The following is a 5,530-nucleotide window of genomic DNA, read 5'->3' on the forward strand; positions in this document are numbered from 1 at the left end:
CAGGGAGATTTGATGTCATAGACTGAGTTAGGAATGGTTCCATCTTCTTCAATTCTTTGGAATAGTTTGAGAAGGATAAATACTAAATCTTCTTTCAATGTTTGGGAGAATTCCAGAGAAGCCATTTGGTCCTGGACTTTTGTTTTTTGACATTTTCTTGATTGTTGTTTCAATCTCTTGAGATTGGTCTATTCAGATTCTCTATTTCTTTTGAATCAGATTTAGCATTGTATGAGTCTAAGAATGCATCCGTTTCTTCTAGGTTATCCAATTTGTTGGAATATAGTTTTTCATAGTATTCTCTTATAATCTTTTGTATTTCTGTTATCCATTCCATCAATTGTTGTCAATTCTGGTATCCATTATAATTTCTCCTCTTTTATTTCTAATTTTATTTATTTGAGCCTTCTTTCTTTTTTTCTTAGTGAAGTGTTTGTCAATTTTGTAGTAGTGTGTTGTTTAGTCTCCACATATTTGTGACTTTCCCAGTCTTTTTCTTATAGTTGATTTCCAGTTTCATAGTATTGTGGTCGGAAGAGATGCTTGATATGATTTCAGTCTTCTTAAATTTATTGAGGATGACTTGTTTCCCACATATGCTCTATCTTTGAGAATGTTCCATGTGCATTGAGGAGAATGTATATTCTGTTGGTTTGGGATGGAATGTTCTATGTATATCTATTAAGTCCATTTGGTCTAGTTTTTCGCTTAAGTTCATGATTTTCTTTTGAATTTCTGCCTGGATGATCTATCCATTCATGTGAGTGTGGCGTTGAGTCCCTTACTACTGTTGTGTTGCTGTTAATTTCTCCCTTTAGATCTTTTAATAGCTGCTTTATATACCTGGCACTCCTGTGCTAGGTGAGTACATATTCATAAGCATTATGTCCTCTTGGTGTAATCTCCATTTTATCTTTATATAATGCCACTCTTTGTTAGTCAGTGTCTTTTTTATGTTGAAGACTGCTTTGTCTGATATAAGCACAGCAACACCTGATTGTTTTTGCTTGCCATTTGCTTGGAGTATCATCTTCCATCCTTTCACTCTGAGTCTCTGTTCGTCTTTAGAGCTGAGATGTGTTTCCTGGAGGCAGCATATCGTTACATCTTGTTTTTTAAACCATCCAGCCCCTCTGTGTCTTTTGATTGGAGAATTCAATCTGTTTACATTTAGAGTGATTATTGAGATTTGAGGGCTTAATACTACCATTTTATCTCTTGTTATGTGGTGGCTCTATATTTCTCTTGTTTCTCTTCCTGTGTATTTCTGACTGCCATGTCAGTTTTTGGTGGTTTTCTGTGCTGGTTTTCTCAGTTTTCTCTTTATTTATGCATTGCGTCTCTGCTTTGATTTTTTGTTTAGTGGTTACTGTGAGATTTGTATAAAAAAATCTCACAGATGAGAGAGCCCATTTTCTGATAGCCTCTTATCTCCAATAGCCTAAGCAGTTTCCATCCCTTACTTCTTCTCCTGTTTTTTCTTCTTTTTTTCTTTTCTTTTTTTTTTTTTGAGGAAGATTAGCCCTGAGCTAGCATCTGCTGCCAATCCTCCTCTTTTTGCTGAGGAAGACTGGCCCTGAGCTAACATCCGTGCCCATCTTCCTCTACTTTATATGTGGGATGCCTACAACAGCATGGCTTGCCAAGCGGTGCCACGTCCACACCTGGGATCTGAACCAGCGAACCTCAGGCTGCTGAAGTGGAATGTGCACACTTAACTGCCGCACCACTGGGCTGGCCCCCTTCTGAATTATTGTTGCCACAAATTATTCTGGTTTGTCTTGTGAGTTTATGATTAAAATTGTGTTTAAGTTATTTTTAATGCTTTCATTCCCTTTATCTTTTATGCTATAATTAACTGTTTGCTCACCTTTTCTGATGGAGAGCTGCAATATTCTCTTTTTTCTGTCTATTTATCTCTTTGCTCAAGGCTTTGTCAACCTTTGCTTTTTTGTTTCAGGCATGAGGGCATCCTTGATCATTTCTTGTAAGGTAGGCTTAGTGGCAATGAACTCCCTGAGCTTTTGTTTATCTGGAAAAGTTTTTATTTCTCCATCATATCTGAAGGGTAGTTTTGCTGAATATATTATTCTTGGCAGAAAGTTTTTGTTCTTTAGTATTTTGAATATATCATTCCACTCTCTCCTAGCCTGTAAGGTTTCTGCTGAGAAATCTGCTGAAATTCTGATAGAGGTTCCTTTGTAGATGATTCTCTTCCACCTTGCTGCCCTTAATATCTTTTCTTTGTTGTTGACTTTTGGCTGTTTTACTAGTATATGTCTTGGAGAAAGTCTTTTTGCATTGATGCAGTTAGAAGTTCTGTTATCTTCATATACTTTTAAGTTTAGTTCTTTCCCCAGGTTTGGGAAGTTCTCAGCTATTGTTTCATTGAACAGGCTCTCTGCTCCTTTTTCCCACTCTTCTCCCTCTGGAATACCTATAATTCTTATATCGTATTTCCTTTTTAAGTCAGATATTTCTCAAAGAGTTTCTTCATTTTTTTGTCTTATTTCTCTCTCCTCCTCCACCTGAAATAGTTCTACATTTCTCTCCTCTAAATTACTAATTCTGTCCTCCAGCAGATCAGTTCTGTTTTTTAAGTTTTCTAGATTGTTTATGTCTTCCATTGTGTTCTTCATCTCCAGAATTTGTTTGACTTTTTTTTAGAGTTTCAATCAATTTGATAAAGAATTCCTTCTGCTTAATTTTATGTCTGAATTCATTGAATTGTCTTTGTGAGTTTTCTTGAAACTCATTGAGTTTCTTTATGACAACTATTTTGAGTTCTCTGTCATTTAGATTGTAAATCTTGGTGACTCTAGGATTGGTTTCTGGAGACATCATTTTCCTTCTTCTCTGATGTATTAATGCAGTTATTCCTGACATTTGATAAAGTGATCATTTGCTGGTGCATAGTGATAGTATCAGGTCACAGATTCCACCTGCCATCTCTGTTGGGGGGTGGGGTGGAGGAGCTGTGTTTCCTGAACCCACCATGGCTGCTGGAAGTTGTACTGATTGTGCTCATCTACTTTTGCTTGCTGTCTGCAGCCACTTGGCAAGTCACACACACATGTGCAGGTGCTCTGGTACAGAATTACTGACTTAGCTGGTGACTGACCAAGCTAGTGGGCTGGATGGGAATATATGGCACTTTCTTTTGGGCCTACTCTCTGCTCATGGGCAGTTTTCCTGGGCTGCTGTGCTTGGTAGCAGTGCCCATGTCGTGCCTGGGCTATACCACTCAATGTGGAGCATTCCTGCAGGCTGGGCTGCAACTCCAAAAGCAAAAGTGTTCACCTTCAGTCCTGCCTGCTCCCCCACCTCCTCTTAAAGTTGCACACCTTTGGCTGCAAGAGCACCTGTGACCTAGATCTCTGGTGTTGGGGGTGGGGAGGTGATCTTCTCACCTCCTTCCATTGCTTCCTGGGGATCCAGTACCCCCACCTTCAGATGTATGGTTGTGTGGATCTCTCAGATACCCTATTGTGCTTTGTAGGGAATCCTCTGTTGGTTAATAAATGTCCATTTGGTTGTAAATTACAGGGGAGAGACTAAGGGAACAGCTCACTCTGCCATGATGCTGACATCACTCCTCTGGTGTTGGCATTTTAGAGAGAGGGTCTTAATATTAATCTTGATATTTCACACAAATTTTTGTGCCTATATATGCAAATCTATTTTGTTCTCTGAGAAAAGGACTTCATAGTTTTATTAAATTTATATTATATCCAAAAGTTTCTAATCCACTCTTTTAAGGTAACTTGTTCATGTTCCTCTTGATTTCATAATTTTGATTTCAGAGGGAAATCCTAATTATCTTATTTTCTACACCTAATGGAGTATGTATGTATCTTTTGCCCCTTGGATGACCTAGAATTTTAATAATCACAAAAGCAAAATCTTGTGTGGCTTTCAGAAGTACATGTATTAATTTTCTATTGCTAAATAATATATTTCCAGAAATTTAGCAGCTTAAAAAAATCCATTTATTATCTTACAGTTCTGTGGACCATGTTCAGATGGGCTTGACTGGTTTCTTTGCGCATGGTCTTACAGGGCCTAAATCAAGAATAGGCTCTTATCTGCAGACTCAAGGCAAGAATCCACTTGAAACTCAGTCATGTTGTTAGCAGAATACAATCTTAGCACCAAGAGGTCTAAAGTCTGTCTTCCTGCTGCTGCCAGCAAGAGGCCACTAACTGCTCTTGGAAGTTACCTCATTCCTTCTTTTTTGGCCTTTTCCATCTTCAGACAAGGAAGGGCATATTGAGTTCTCCTCACTTTCTGAATCTTTCTGGCTTTGCCTTTTACCATCAATTGGAGAAAGCTCCCTGCTTTTAAAAGGTTTCACGTGATTAAATCAGGCTCACCTGGATCATCTCCCTATTCTAAAATAAATTTTCCACTCAACATAACACAATCTGGTCATGTCATACAGGTTCTGAAGATTAGAGGAGGACATTTTTGGGCTGCCATCCCCAAATTTTGCCTTCCACAGTATAAAAGCAAATAACTTACTGATTTAAAAAAATGTAAAATTCTATAACAGAAAATTTAACTACAATATCAAAGACTTTGTAAAGTTCAATTTAATGTCTCTTTTCTTTAAAGAAATTTAAAAAGCCAAGAAACTTTAAATGATTTCATGAAATTGAAATCAAGTATATTCATTTGATTTGTTAAAATTAAAGTCTGTTCTATTTCTCCCACTTTTTAAGAATCAGAATGGAATATACAGAGGCAAAGAAATAAAACTGCTCTGTTACAAATAAATTCAATAGAAATTAAGATTTCCAGGCATATATTATTATAGAGCAATATCTTGTGCCTGGTAAGTAATATTCATCTCAAACATACTTTAAAAAGCAAAGTTTAGAATAATACATTTCACTAACAATAGACTGATGGTGAGGAATTGAAGTGGTAAGAAGTATTATCAGGAAGACATTTCTTTATACAAACTGATTATCTTGTGAATATACTGCATTGAAAAAATATAATAAGAAAAATCAAGCCACTCATGCTTAAAGTTAAAACTTTCTATGGGTTTTTTATATTATGAGTTCAAGTCTAAGGTAAGAGATAATTATTTTTGAATAACTTTACTTCTAAAGATTTATTTTTACATCTATATGAAGATTACACTAGTAATGCCCTCAGCTCATTTGAGAAAATTGTTGAATATCATTGTTTTGATTTTCTTAGCAGTATTTGTAAGGCAGACATATAGATTTCAGGTTTATATTCCCAATGTGATTTTATGAAGTGGCTCAATAATAATATGTTATGCGGATTTTTTCACTATTTTAAGGTACAAAATATCAGCAGGTTTGTATTATTAAATATACTTAAATAATTGAAAATCCTTGGGTATAATCTTCACTGTAGCATCAAATTCTGAGACTCTATCGTTTTGCTAAATGTTATATTAAAAAGATAATAATTTGCCTCCTAAAACCTGTAACAACATAATCACATGCTAAATACTAACTTTATCAGTTAGTTTTTATTGAAGTAAAATATAAAT

The sequence above is a fragment of the Equus asinus genome, chromosome 5 (assembly GCF_041296235.1).
Source record: "Equus asinus isolate D_3611 breed Donkey chromosome 5, EquAss-T2T_v2, whole genome shotgun sequence".
NCBI lineage: Eukaryota > Metazoa > Chordata > Mammalia > Perissodactyla > Equidae > Equus > Equus asinus.